The sequence below is a fragment of the Bacillus rossius genome, chromosome 3 (genome assembly GCF_032445375.1).
Source record: "Bacillus rossius redtenbacheri isolate Brsri chromosome 3, Brsri_v3, whole genome shotgun sequence".
In the NCBI taxonomy this organism is placed as follows: domain Eukaryota; kingdom Metazoa; phylum Arthropoda; class Insecta; order Phasmatodea; family Bacillidae; genus Bacillus; species Bacillus rossius.
In genome coordinates, this window is record NC_086332.1 from 81,406,154 (window position 1) to 81,422,661 (window position 16,508).

Genomic DNA, 16,508 nt, shown 5'->3' on the forward strand with positions numbered 1-16,508 from the left:
GTGATAAGTGTGAACCCAAGCCTTTCGGGTGCAATGTTTTGTAGTAAGAGAATAAAAAATAGTCAGTAAATTATGTTTTGGTTGGCTGGGTCGAGATAGCGTGCGTGAGAGTGGCCCTGGTGTGTTCCAGCGCGGGAGACTTCAACGCACTCTGCCGCGATCCCCTCTGGAGCGAGTGAGCAGGTCGGACAAGCGGCCAGTAATTGGCCCCAGGAGAAAAAGAAAGAGAGAGGGAGAGAGGGAGAGATAGAGAGGAAGCGAGGAGATGAAAAGAACTCTCCGAAGGACGTCGAAGCCGTCGCCGGCGCCCTCCGACAATCTCATTACGTCGCCGCGCCTCGCTGCACTCGGTGTGCCGGCGCCGCGCGCCGCTGACAAATAGGTTGCGAAAACTCTCCCCGCGACGGCGGACGTGGAACGAAAACGGACGAGCTTCTGAAACGGGCGGGAACGCGTTGGAACATGATTGGACGACGTCTTACTCGCGGCTGCTGCGTCTCGGTGATAAACAACGGACGCCAAGGTCTACAACTGGCGTGCGACGCGCTTCGCAGAGTTCTCTAAAATGATCAATTTTGCCTCAGAAAGCATAAAAAAATTAGCAGTTTTTGATTAAAAATTATATTTAGGCTGTGTATGAACCACACTTAAACAAGCCCGTAATTAATAATAAAACAATAAATAAACGAAAATAAATATGCAATGTTCTTTCCTATAGTGATTATTAAAGAAGTTATCAACCCTAAAAAATTAATTTTTAATGATGTTATTTTAAAAAGAAATACCAACACCCTTTTTTCGTATGTTATTTTAAAACACTCTGTTGTAATTACTTTTAAATGTAATATTATTCGAAACTATATAGAAATTAACAGAAACAAAAGCCATATTCTGCGACCATTACCTGCTTAACCATCTCAGGGAAGTTTTTTTTTTGAAATGCGTATCTAAGTGTCGAACGCTAAATTTGAATTACCCGACTAGGAGGCAGCACGCACTAAACGTGCTATGCGTGGTGGTGGGACATTAAGGGGCCCGCCTCGTCAGGGGTATATGTGTGTTAGTGAGGCGGGATGATAAGCGCCACGCTCGCTGGTATTTCCAGCGCGGTATAGCCTTTAAGAGCGAGGCTCTGAACTGGCGCGCATTTGTCTCGTCGTCACAGCATAACTGTGAAATTTGAGCGGTGACCGTAACATTATATGGCGGAGAAATGAAGATAAAGGTTTTATGCAAGTCCCTTAAGTGCTTTTAAGAATCTGTACTGATTGTTTTATGCCTAAAAATTACACTGAAAACACGCGTTTTAGCCATTTTAACGCTTGTAAAAATACAGTTTAAAAACTTAATTCGAAATTAAAAGTACTTTTCGGCCCTCAACGAACACTTAAATTCTATTCGTAAATAGGCCCCACTCGGATATCTTGAGTAGTTTTGAAATCGCGTTGTTTTTCCTGAAGCTCTGCACACCGTATGTGTGCCCGGGTAGGCGTCTTGCTGAAGCCGGATACAGCAACGAACAGAGGGGAATAAACACACGACATCGCAAATTAATGATAAATATTATCAGCTGACCGGGAATGTGGCTAGCCTGAGGGGTTTTCACCGGCACATACGTACGTCCGTGTAACTTTTTTTTAACAGATTTACACCTGACTATGTTAGTATGTATGGCACGCTAAATAATCTAAAAACAAAAGGAGTAGAGTTTTTTTGGGAAGTTGAAAATAAGGCTTTTAACCAACTAAAAAAATTCCCTTTCCCAATTTCCAGTTTTAGTTCTTTCAGATTTAGAGAAGTTTTTAATTCAGGTAGAAGCATCAAACCTGCGATTGAGAAGGTGAAAAATGTTTGCAGGTGGTACTTTTTGCCAGTAGAACCCTTAATAAGTGTAAGCCTTACGGTGTAATGAAATTTTTTTTGGAACACGATGAGTTTGAGCTGTGGACAGATAATCAGGACCTAACCAGACTTTTCCCGCATCCCAGACAGCTAGGCGAAATTGGATGTTGGAGGATGTGGTTGACGAGGTTTAGGTTTAAGATAAAGCATGTGAAAGGAAGCGAGAATGTAGTAGCAGAGGCTTTATCTCGGACGTATGATCCACAGGAGTTTAGAGAAGAGAGTAAAATAGAGGGGGATGGCGATGAGGCAGAAGTTGAGGAAGGAGAAGAGGGAGAAGCAAAAGGGGAGGAGACATATAACGAGGACATGGAAAATTGTAACGTTTTAGGGAGTTTAAGGCATGAAAGAATGTCAAGAAAAAATAAAACAATAAGGATATGTCAGCATTTAGGGGACTCTGGAAATAAAGAATATGAAATTATTAAAGAAGGGCGTATGATCATAATGCTTTGAGAGGGATGCTTTTAAATTATTACCATGTATGGTTAGGTCATATATGTTGAGATTGATGAAACCCTTACTAAATATTTAGAACAATTTTATTTGTTTAATATGAAACAGGACGTAGATTTATGTCAGTTAACGAAGCAACCCCGGAATAGTAAAATTGGGTTTTATTCGGTTGAAAAACTTTCAAGGCCTTAGAAACGAAGCTTTTATTGATGTCTTTGGGCCATAACCTAAGTTTCCTGTTGGTTTTGGTGAACGTATTTAGTATATTTTGTATGCTAACACCCATGAAAGACATGGAAAGTACGTAGGCTTTATTGCCTGTTTTAGCAAGAAAAGTTTGGTTTATTTTGGATGTCCGAGCTACACTGACTGCAAATAAACGGTTTTTGACAAGGATCCAAAATAAACTCTGTTCTCTTATGACTTTTAACATTTGTCCTTAAGATAACCTCCTTGCTGCAGTATCTACAATGATGTACTTTCGATAACGCTACAGGCATAGAATTCAGATCCATATTAGCTTTTGTGATTTATACTAGATATATACTGAGAGTTTTAAATTTGAACAATTACTTAAATATAATTTTTAATAGTTCTTCAGCGAGAGGTACTTTATCTCATACAAGAAACTTGTTGCTAGTATCTCCGATTCTTGCCAACAGATATCTCCACGTTTTGTGTTGAAGTTAATATTATTTATTTTTTATGTGGGATGCGTGATGCTCACCCACGATCGCAAGAGAAGGAAGAGAAGGAGGGCTTCGCTAGACCTCAAGGCGAAGGAAAATTGTCTTGCGTGATAGTGTTTCTTAGTTGTTTTAAGACAAAGTAATCGACTTAGTAATTAATCTTTTTGGTTTGAATTGAACATGATAAAATGTATCGTAAGTGCTGATTTTTTTTAACAGAAATTCATCAATTTATACAAAAATCTGAATAAAATTGCTTGTCCCATTAGTGTAAAAAAAAGCAAGTGAGGATTGTTTTCTCAGGAATAACCAGAAACACTAGGAGAAAACTAACATAAGTCTCGCCAGGAATAACCAGTACCGCACGGAGAAAACCAACAGAAGTGTCTATAAGGAATGCCCAGAAGCATTTTGAGAAGAATAATCAGGAACACATGTAGAAAACCAAGGTACGTCTTGCTAAATAAAGTTCAGTGAATCACGAAACATTATTAGAAAAACGATTTACAAAAATATTTTTGGTATGTGCTAGATCTCTATCCTTGCTGAACAAAGGAAAATTTCACTGTTGGGGTTTGCTTTTACTTGCATAATTATAACTCCTGGACCACAGATTCGGCACCAAACCCCTTTCTCCCTTTCAAATCCCGCTAATCCTATAGACTGGTTTGTATAACTGAAGAAATGGACCATTGTGGTCAGATGGTTATTTAGGATTATTGACAATTTTTTCCTGTTTTTACGTTTGTTAAAATAAATGTGATTTATAATTGATTTAGATGAAAATTTTTCTCAAGTTGGATTTGTTAATATAGAATTAAGTTCTGGCCACACGTCTGACAACAAATGCAAAGTAATACAAGTTTATCATCGGTTTTTACTTGCAAAGTTGTTGCTTGTAAAATAATTTTTCTCATATAAGACTGATATAATGTTTATTCACAATTCCATCTTCTCTTCTTAAAATATGCACACACAAACATTTGAATTTTTGCTATACAATACAAACCTAATTTAAAAACCTGTAATATTAATTAGATTTATCTCCTCCTCGGAACACAAATGTTCTGTGAAACACATCGAAATTATAGTGTTTCTTTCATGTTTCGTAAATCTTCTATATACAAGCATTTTATTTTTAATGAGCTTATATTTAGGTGAAGACTGCCGGACCCTTACGAGCTAAGATTTTGTAGTGTTATAAAAAACATACCCTGTCATAAACAATTGCCAATTTCGTCTTCATACGGGTAATAATATATACAAAAAAAGCAGCATTGTGTTGATGAACCTTTCGTTTACTCCTGACATGTAAATATAATGGAACAAATAGTTTTAATCTTAAAAAAATTATGCTCCTTTCCTTTTTCAGGACACATCGCAAGCATAAAATCATATTAATTTGGTAGAAGCTGCAGCTAGGCTACATTGTGTCACGGGAGTAATGTTCACGCCCATAACGCTCTTCTCTCCCACCCGGTTTTGACCTGTGTTAACCCCTGCTAGCATACTATCCCGCCACTCCCCGCTGTTTTTGAAGTGGCTTCCAGCTCATCCCTGAGAGGGTAGACTGCACCGCCAGGCTCTACGTGAGACCACGTAGCCGGAAACTAGCTCCAGCGCGAGTTTTTCTTCGATCATTCTGGTCGGTTCTGGGCGCCGAAGTTGGTTAGCCCAGGCGGGTATATATACCCCCCTCCTCCCGGCCGTGCAAAGAGCAGAGGACAGAGGGAGAAGGAAGAGGGACCACGAGATAACAACACCGCTCCACCATTGCCTTGATCGCCGCCCGCATACAAGACGTCCCGCTGCCCGAATCGAAGACGGTCCGGAAGTGTGGACTTAGCCCCGGACATTGATAAGCGCCATTTCTGTCACAGGTAAAGACCAACTTAGCTCAGCAGCAGTGTCCTTCTTTGAAGAGAAAGGAGAAAAGTAATTCGCTCCACGGGAGGACGAGACCACACGCTCTACGAATCGACTCGCTCAGCGAGTAAACGGTAAAAACTCGATTCTCGGAATCAAAGGTTCTAGTGGTGTAGAGCACCCCGAGGTATCTCAAATTGCCCCCCCTCCCCCCCCCCCCCCGCCGACGAAGAAATGTTGTTACTCGTCGAGCGAATAAGGGGGAAGCTAGAAAACGCAAAATGCCTGTGCAAGAATGGTATAAGTTGCAGCTTGGCAGAATAGAGCAAGAAGGGCTGGCTGTTCAAGACCAGCGTAAATAGTTTTGGTGTCTATAAATAGTTCTCGAGGAGTAGATATCGGACAGGGTCATCCCCCTGGAAAAGGTCATTCCTGGTATGTCATAATTTATTTTTATAAATATTACCACATTTGTTGTAACCACAACATCGAAGGCAATTGGGACCGTGCAGTCTTGCACTGACACGAGGGTAAACCAGTGTGTCGAAGGAGCGAGCGAGTTGGAGTCGCACCTGGAGAATCGCGGCGAACGAGTCGATGCTGGAGTCCCGGGAGCTGCCGCCGCCATCGAAGTCCACGTGGATCATCGCGAGGGAAGAAGGGCGCTACTCGGCAGGCGAGCAGCTGGAAGAAGACCACTCGCTGTGGTTTCCCGACGGGACATCTCGACTACAAAGTTTAAAGCGAGTGTTGAACTTGTAAACGCCCCAAGCTCAGTGGGGGTCCTATTCGTCACGGTGACTTGTTTGATATGTTCGTAACTAATATTTGGCTGACACGATCTTTATTTTTGGCGCTAGAGTCACTGATATCCAAGTTGTACTTCTAAGTAATATTATCAGTATTATAAAAACATACTGAGACATTTGTGTCCAGTTACATTATATATAGGATGTTGATAAAATGCAGCACAAAATTGGCCCCATTAAAAAATATTTTTTCTAGTATGATCGCTTAAATATAACAAATAATAAATTCTTAAAACAAAACTTATATATATACTAGCTGCCCAACCCGGCTTCGCACGGTAGTATTAATGGGGGGGAAAATGAGACCGAATCTCTTATTTACAGTTATAATAAATGACATAAAATGAAAATTAATTAATAGCACCGATGGTTTCCCGACTGTCGAGCACGCAACGTTGTCATGGAGACGAAGTGCCCACTGTTTCCCGGGCTTAAACACCAATCAACATTGATAATCAGTTTATTATTAATTATAAATTATTAAGACCATTAATCGAAATAAAAACTAGCCTATCTCTCAAGTTGGAAAAAATTACACATAAATGCCCATTTTCATCGAAATCAGTTGACTTGGTGAAGGGGACCTTTTTAGAAATCAGATGTAGTTAGTAATTGTCTTCTTAATTTGAATAATTTATATCACTTTCAAATCCCGACCGACTTTGTTCTACCAGTGTATAGTTCTTTACCTGTATATATCTAAAAATTGGTGGTCTGTATTTAATGAGTGATGAGGACTACACTAACAATGAAATAGTCGTTGCCATGGAGACGAATGAAGCATCAACAATGCTACAGCCGTTGCCGTGGTGATTTTCTGCCAACTCATACATACATCACATTAGAAAACTCTAAAATTATAAGATTAAGACCATTAATCGAAATAAAAACTATCCTATCTCTCAAGTTGGAAAATATTACACCTAAATGCCAATTTTCATCGAAATCGGTTAAGTGGTTTAGGAGTCCATTGAGGACAAACATTGTGACACGAGATTTATATATATTAAGATAGGTTTGGCTAGCAGTTATATATATTTTTATTGTGTTTGAGCCCACCCAGAATTCGCTTCACCATTCTTCACGAAGAAGCCTGCTACAGTTAAAAACCAAAAATCTTTAAGTCGCATGTTCTTCATTTGTAAGCCTACATCAGTTTACTTAAACGAATGTGCAACATGTCTACCAAAATTTGACAGGATTTATCACCGAGAGCTTCAGCGAAGTCAATATTGTCATAGGTAATTTAGCAAAAAAAAAGAAAAAAAAAGGGAACACGCAGGAATATTACAATTTATTTTCTTTTTAAATATCATTTTTTTTAGCCATGCATGTAATAGTTTTTAAATAACAAATTCTGAGCAATAAAGTTAGCAGTTATAACGATGATTAAATCAAATGATAGTTTCAACGGCTCGCCCAAGGAGTTCGTATGCCAGCAACATAGAAAAAAAATATCATTATTGTGTGTTTTAAATGGTACTAGTGAGACAGAAAGTTTTCTATAACTGTATGGAAAAAATGTGGTAATATTTATAAAAAAATATGACATACCAGAATTTTGATACTTAAATTTAAATAATTTTGATATGTTGCTACTTCTAATAACTTGTGATGAACTCTCAGCTATCTACTTAAATTAATTTTTTATTCCATTTATCCTTTCATACTCATAACAGTTCTTCTAAGATAAATATTCATTTATGCACCTGTACTAATTACTACTAGAAACCAATTTAATATTGTAAGAAGAAACAAAATAACTATTAAATTAGGTTTGTCAGGAGTCTTGCGACGAACCTCGCCAATCGAGCTTTTAAGTAAGTTACATGTTGAATGCATTGCATGAACTTTGAAAGGTGCATTCATTGCACACTTTAAGCATAGGATAGACAGTTTTTCGTTTTTACAAAAGAGAAAAAGGACAAATAGTCGAAGTTACAGCATAATGACACGTAGTTTAATCGTTTTCACGGATAATAATATTTATATAAATAAAATGTTTTATAAGTTTACTGCGTTTAACAGTCCCGCGCTGGATTCACAATGATAAAAGTTTTCATAAGAGACTAGACGGGAGCACGTTATTTCACGCCAGCCAACGGCGATGCTTGATTGTAAAATTGTGAAACCACAAATATTTTGCAGTCAAATGTTGCATCTGAGACATTACAATGCATTGTGGTGCACATCAAAACATGCTTAAATGCAGGGATTGATATAAAATTTAAATTAAAAAAATTTGTATTTTTTAATTAGTTTTTGTTGAAAATTTTGTTGAGTGCAGCATTTCAAAAAATATAAACATAATAAAAACCCGTTTTGAACCGGTATTTTTGGGTTACTCTTATTGTTCTTGACGATCTGTAAAATCGCTTTGTGCTGTGTAGGTTACCGTTTGAACAGATGATTAAGTGAGCTATATGTTAAATTAACTATTTTTTTTAGGTTAATATAGCTACATAAAAAAACTGTAAAATATTATGAAATTTTTTGGGCAAGGTTAGTAATCTTTAAAATACCAAACACAAATTTTCAGAACAATCAAGAAACATCGGGCCAAACATACCACTTTGTGAATATTTGTTTACATGGGAAAGTCCTAGTTTGCAACATAACCTTTTATTATCCAGCAAAGGTAAGTTAATTGAATGTGACTACTTTTTTCGTTGTTGACAATCTAAAAATGTGCTCCACTCTGCTTCCTGGAGTGGGCACATAGGGCATAACCACCCGCCTGCACATTTTTGTCGATTAAAAATAAATTCTGTGGGTACATGTACTTAGGAGTGGTTCCTAGCAAAAATATTTGTTTTAAGAGCAATGTTACTAACAATCTGAATGTAACTAGCAATATAAAGTCAATTTACCTGTATAACTCAGTTCTAGTATCTGCGAATTTTAACTTTATTGGAGATAACTGCTACCACGGCAATTAATAAACATGTGTCTGGCGATTCTGTAAGCTGTACTCTTGAGAACCTATGCCGAATATCTACACTATCTGAAAAAAAATAATAATGCTACTTTCATATAATTATTGAACACGTTTTAGATGACAAAATAATCAAGATATGTACATAGGCAAAAAATATCACAACTACAACTATCCAACAAACCTCAACCATTACTCAAGCTAAACTTAATTTCTGTTGTGTTTATCACTACGTACTGAATTAACTTCTTGATAAGCATAAAATAATTTAAAAGAAAATATGACAAAAAACTTTGCTACAATGACTGTTTTTCGCACATCACAGAGGTGATTTTTTCCAGTGCTTAGCCTAAAAATTATTTACATTGTGTGAACGGCCTGTATTGTTGACTGATAGCACAATTTATACCTGAAAAACATTAAGCTGTGTAAAATATAAGTTTTTATTTAATGTTGAAGGTGAAAAACTTCTTGGAATAATGAGAATTATAATACATGCTATGAAATATTACGGTATGTTTTGATTATTCAACATTACAGGTCACGTTTATATTCGTCCTGCAAAAAAAAAAAAAAGTACTTCGATGTTTTACTAGGTAATTCGGCAAGGTCTCGTAGATACACGAAATGTAGGCTTCCCGTAATTTAGCCTCATTTGTCGATTAAAGTTGAAGTAATAATAAATGAGGAACCCGAAAAAACGCATATATTCTATGCTAGCTAATAACCAGCGGCTTCGTTCGTGCAATTTCATGGTATTTATGATATTTTATAATGGTAAAAAAAGGTATGTAATTTATTCCAAATTTTTTATATATAAATGTACAAAATAAATTTATGTTTGTGTAAAATATTTAATTCATAACTAAATAGTTTAAGAATTAAGTCTGCTAAATACTTTATGCGTAAGGCTTTTTAAAAAATAGTTTTTAGTATATCTTATGTACCTATCTGATTTTATAACATGCTTTTGCCCACAACATAGTCTGCGTGGACTTTAAGGCAACACCATCTATTGAGAAAATTCAAAACTAAACTATTATTAGCGTCGTTAGTTCGTTAGTCACCGCGATCTTCACTAAGTGGACGAATCTCGCCAAGAAGTATAGAAAGTTGCCAGACCTTACTATATGGCCGTGTGATGCACATAGAGAAATGACACACACTGTTTACAATTGCACTTGGTTGTGAAAAAGTTTAGTTTTATTGTTATATCTCCAGCTACTGTAATCATAGCAAGATAAAACATATTAGTTTTTAAGTCTAAGCATAAGCTTTTAAAGACAAAAATATTTCATCAAAATCGTTCCAGTAGTTTTAGTGTGATGTTCGAACAAACAAGCACACAAACAGTCAGACACACTTCTATCACAGTTTTATAATATTATTTTGTATATATTTCAAGGAGTTAATTTAATAATTAAGAAGATTAGAGATTTTAAAATTGTAATCATCTAGTAAGGCTTAATATTTAAATGGACTTTTTTATTTATCTATTTTATATAATGCAAGTAATAAATGTTCGTTCTGTTTACTGCCGTAACTTATAAGCCGATGAGTACTCTTCTAATTCTGACGTTTGTTTGCAAGTGTTTTATTTATATGTAATCCAATTTATTTTTGGCATTATAATAAGTTGAATATAAGGTTACTAACGCAAGAGACCAGACCGCGATGCAAGGTTCGGAGCTGGTTGGCGGCCCTGCACGGCCACTGGCGTCACACACCGTGTCACGCGCCGTCCACTGACATAAAGCATGCCACGCGCTCTTGGCCGGATTACAAGGGTCATCGCTACCCCCTCCCTCCCAACGCTCCTCTTGCATCGTCCTTCCTCGGCGCTGTTATCTATCGCTGAGCGGCCTTGGAAATTCCGCGGATGGACGCCGCCCTTCTAGACTGATCGGCTCGGTCTGGGATGACGCAACTCGTCACAGTTGCTCTAGTCGGTTCTGGATAGACGACCCACTAGTACTTAAGCAGCGACGCCGTCCTCCACAGGGGCCCCGTTACGAGTTCTGCGACGAGTGCCGCGGGAGTGTCACGAGAGTGCCACGACATTTCCGAGCGAGTTACGAGAGTTCGGAGAGTTCGGAGAGTGAAGGGAATATCGGGGAAGAGGGTGAGAGACCCCCTCGAGAGTGGTGCGACGCGGACTGCCGAGATCGAGAGAGTGCGACTGAGTGGCGCGAGACTGTGTGTGAACAGGCGCATGGTAAGTGGGGAACCACTGTTGAGCCTAGCTCCAGTGAGGAGTGCGAACTGTGGAATTTGTCAGATATTGAGTGACTTGCGAAGAAACATTTTTAAGTGCTAGTGATTGGTGATTGGTCATTTTCTAGGATATTTGGCGTAGCAAATATATCGATGATTGCCAAACGTCCGCTAGAAATTTATAGTCTCGTGCAAGGCACAGCTTATTAAAACGGTTGCTTTTTGTTACCTAACAGGGATTAGGTTTGGACACCTTCTGGAATACAGTCTGCGAGTTAGGTTATGGCTGTATCCCAACAAGGTAGTGATCACATTACGTAACCAAGTTGTTGGTCTTATTTTTTTAGTGTTTATTGCTTAATTTGATGATTATGATCATGGATATGTGAATGGGTTTTCCCCAATGTCGATATTTCGGATGTTATAATACATCATTCAGTATTCTTAAGAACAACCAAAATAACATCTTTATTTAATGTAACTAGGAACATAAGAGAGAACTAACATAGGTGCATTCTATATTGGTTCACATAATACTGAATAATATCTCATTTTCAATACAACAATGCCCTCACTCAAAAATGTAAACGAGAACTGCTTCTACTTTTATGTTCTTTGGATCCCTCTGCACATACTATTTATTTCCCATACACAGTCTCCCATCATTGCACAATTCCAACATCCCTGATACTTTCTTTCCTTAAGCTGAATATCTGAATGTCCTGGTGGATCCATTCTCCATGTTCTTCATTTCCCTCTCCTAAATTTAGTCTAAAGAAATCAATATGGGAAAAAAATAAAGCATTTTGACAGATATTCTGCACTCAAGCATATGGAAACTATGCATGAAATTGTCAATGAGTTCCTTGTAATTTTCACTTCTTTTGTTTCTCAGCAAACATTGCACTACCTTTCGAAAAGCGTCAAAAGCATTACGTTCATCAAGAGTCGTTACAACTATAAATTCTTTAGCTTGTAACATCGTACAAATCTGAGTTTTGGTAAAAAATCCCACCTTTTATTTTTGCTTCAGATAAATTGGGAAACATTTGTCTGATAAGAGTTATAGCCTCAGAGTTGCTGTTCAAACCTATAATAAATTGTTTGATATGGAATTGGGGTAACAGAATCTTCTCAGTAGGACACAAGAGGTTCATGTTTTAGTCATGTGTGCCTGGGAGAAATTTATTTTTCTGTTTGGCGAGACTCTCCTGGTGCAATACTGATCGTCTGCCCTGCTATCCCATAAACAGAGGAAACAAGAATACTTGGTGTAGCCACCTTGAAGCCCCAGAAGGAACCCCAACATCTTGAAATCACCACAAATATCCCACTTGTGGCATCCATAGTGGAGTTTTTCCAAGGCAAGCAGGACATTTTCAAATGTTTTTTTTTCAGGCGATGGAAGGAAACTCGTTCTCATTTTGTAGTAGAAAGCTTTAAGACTTGTACTTGAGCTATCGATAAAAAGGCGCCACTGGTCTGGTACATAAGATGTGTTGAATGAGAGCATTAAAATTGCAGCAAAAACATAGATGTTCTGACATCTCACAGAAGCAGGCAAAATACTTGTGCCGTACTGTATAAATTGTTATTTTGCATCCTTCGGCAAGCAAGTTATTTTCTTTAAGATGGGATGCAAGGAGTTCGGCCTTTGATTTGGTTAGTTCCAACTCCCTTATTAGGTCATCGCCCTTTTTTGAGTGAAGATATGTGGTTCCTTTCCATTGCTCTCATAACTATTAGAGAAATCACTGTGATCACTAGATTTTTGTACTTCATATTCAGTATTATAATTATTTGCTAGAAATGGAACGCTTCTCAAAGTGCGGTACTGGAGCAATAGATGATGGTATGCTAGGATATGGAATATGTTTTTTATTCTTAGTACTTTTGTAATGTGTAATGTCAACCATACAAAAGTAACAGTTGTTGTGATGGATGGTTGGCTCTCGCCATAGTCGAGGAACTGCAAACGGCATAGATTTTCTTGTCACACATAACCAACCATCTAAGGTAGACGTACAGCTACCGAAAGACACATGAGGAGCCAATGCATCATTTATATCTACAATTGGTTCACCGAAATAAGCTTTATAAGCATCACAGAATTTTGCCCCAAACACAATTTTATGTTTCACTTGTTTAGATCCAATATAAAGTCCACAAAAATAACAAAATGTGTCTGCAGGCAATTTCCAATGTCTGGATACTGACATGTTTAATTTAAAGACAACAATCAATCGTTTTTATAATCACAAAAAATGCAACAGTATTGCAAAAACAAGAGGAAGATTATTTTACCACATATCGCTACATATATCTATATACATGAATAGGATTGTTACAGATGTATTGTAAACTGATTTTAAAAATGATTGTATATTCGTGTTCAGCTCGGTGATTTTATCCTATAAATACTAAAAAAGGAGCATAACCAATATTTTTGTCACATAGTGAATTATGCGCTTCCTTACCCGCATGACTTGGAATACCGCCCTGAGGCCCTGTTCCGAGGCGTGTTCCTCGTGCGCGTGACCCCGGGCGCGCGGCAGTGCCCGCTGATCGGCTCTCAAGACGCAGCGTCAGCGCGCCGTGCTGAGTGGCCTGCCTCGTCTATAGCCTACTCGTAACAACAATACTTGTACAATTCGAAATTTTTCAGAAGAGATGCTAAAGCGGATCTTTGGAAAATATTTATATGGTATTGCAGTGAATTTTTGTATAGATATTTAACCTTTTTCAATTTTGCGATTACGCGCTACTGGAAAAAATAAACAAACAGTCAGAGACTACACTATTATATATCTTCTGCTTACATTTATGAAAGACACGGAACACAATCTATACAGTGACATTAATAATATTGGAGTGTTAACAAAACCTTGAAAAATGGTTAGGTTCAGCCCAGTTCGGGATGTCTAAAAAAAATCCCGAAAGTATAAAAACTACAAAAATCTACTGTCGATTTTATTTAAATTTTAAAGAGAATCAGTGGTAGTCTTATTAGAACATGGTGACTGAATTCAACCGTTGTGTTTGCCGCCATCCTTAATATTTGAGAGTAACTCGACAACTTTTAACTTTTGACTATACAATTATGACGTAAGTCGTAGCAATTTGAATTATCTACAACTTTGCTCATAACAGATTATACTCTATGATCTATATTTTTTCGAATTAAATCTGAAAAAACAAAATGCGGCAAATTAAATTATTTCTTTACCTCGTTTATCGTCAACCTTAGGGTACAAACCTACATAAACAAACTTGTAGAGAATTTAATCCTCTACAATTTTGGTTCTGGTATTTTTTCCCAGGATTAATATTGTAGGTCCCATCGTGGGTTGTAACCGATAACCACTCCTGCTTAACCAGAGCCAAAATTTTTGTGGACGACGATTTCCTGCAACAGTAAAACCAATTGCGGGAAAATGTGCAGATGTCGTAAAGCAAGACAAAAATGTTCTGTCATACACCAAAACTGCAGTGGAGACACTTGCGAGAATGTTACGGGAATTCTAAAGTTACTTGATGATGACGATGATGATGGTTATAGGAAAAACGTACACAATCAAGATTCAACACTTGTACTCCTGAAAACTAAAAGTTTGATACCTACGATGTTGATTTGGCAGAAAAAAAAGAAAGTCAAATAGTTCCGATTTTGATACCACGCAACAAAGCAATTCTGATTTAAAAACCTTATAAGAAAGGAAACAAAAAAAAAGTGGCTCGGACCCTTCACACTTGCAAATAAAATATTTCCAATTTCAAAATCTTATAAGAAAGAAAACCTCAGGAAGAGAAACAAACTTGCGAGTGGTGATACGTGAATTAGTCACTGCGAATACCACGTAAAAAAAACAAACAAAAAACCGAAACTCTTCCTTCGTGTGTTGAAGAAAAAACAGTTTTTTTAAATAAAAAAAATAGAATTTACTTTTACATAACTATTTATGCTTGTCAAATAGTTCGCGAACTATTGTAATCACACTTCCACTTTTTCTTTACCGCGGACGCAAGACTAATTAAAACCAAAATTGTCGAGGATTTTATTTCCCACAAGTTTATGTAAATTTATTTTCCAAGACAAAAACTACACGAGATAATGCTATAATTACTCTTCATCGGATTTCAGGCTTAACTAAAAAAATAAAGATTGCAGAGTAAAATCTTTACTAGCAAATTCGCATGGAATTTAATTTACTACAACTTTAATATTATTATTTTTAGTCAAAAGTTGAAACTTGCCGAGTTATTCAACAAAATAACCACCCCTTAAATTCAATATGGTGGCCAACGAAACTGCAGAATCCGGTCGCCATTTTTAAATTTTGACTACCACTGATACCTCCTTAAAGTTAAAAAAAAAAATTTAAAAAGTGGTTGGGAGCTTTTGTATGTAGAAAAGTACATCCCGACTCGATTATTAAATCGAATTGAAGGCCTTTTTTTATTAGAGAAAACTATTCGTTGATTAACCTGCCCACAGCAGCCTCGTGACACTGGCCTGCCTCGTCTGTAGCATCCTCGTAACAATAATATTTGCAAAATTCGAAACCTTTCAGAAGAGTTTCTAGAGCAGATGCATGGAAAATACTTATATGTTATTGCACTGAAAAAAAATAATTGTGCGGATAATTTACAGTTTTAAGTTTTGCAGTTACCCACTACTTGAAAAAAAAAAAAAATTATTACGGACTACGCTAATAAATTTTTTTTTCTCGGGGTGTTAACAAAACTTAAAAACTTGTTAATCATAGCCCAGTTGGGGTGTCAAAAAATAAGTAATGAAAGTACAAAATCTACCTTCTATTTTTTTTAAATTTTTTAATTTTAGAAATGTCGGTGGTAGTCTTCTTGAACATTCCACGAATGCACTGTGATCTCCAGCAGCGAGGTTGAGAAGTTGACGGCTCCTGTACAAGGCCACGCCACCAAAAGGGGGGGGGGGGAGAACCAGCTACTACGTGGACGAACGCTGTCCCGCGACGAGCCAGAGGGGGAGGGAGTGGCTGGACGCGGCGATTGGCGGTCGGAGAGCTCCCGGGAGGACACGGCGTCTGCCCGGGAAACAGCCGAATGCGTTATTTATGAGGATCATCATCTTTTCCTTTCTCCAGCTCCCCTTTCCCCGCCTGCCGCTGGGGAAACTTCCGGTCCCACCTGCCATTACAGGAGCGGCATCTTCCCTTTTCTCCTCCCTGCCACGGAGAGAATAGAAACAACATTCGCGCATCCCCTCGGGAACACAGTAAAATGTTTTTTTTATGTTTAAGAAATAAAATATTTGGAAACATGTTGTTCAACAATTTTTTATAACAAAAAACAAGCAGAACAATTGAAGTATTGTACAGTAATACTCTAAAATAAATACAACTAGCACTAAAGTCTCCGAATTAAAGATGAACGTTAAGATATTTGGGAAAATGTACAGTATGCTACCTCCTGGTAACAAAAAACAAAACATGTGCGTGACTCTTTTAGTACTCACCAGAGATGTGTAACATGTAACCTCGGTAACGAGAAAATTGGTGTTTTCTCATGTTGCACACTTGTAATACCAAACGTAGAATTCTTAAAAATAATGCCGAGCGTGACGAATATGTACGCAATTAATGTGTTTTCAACTAA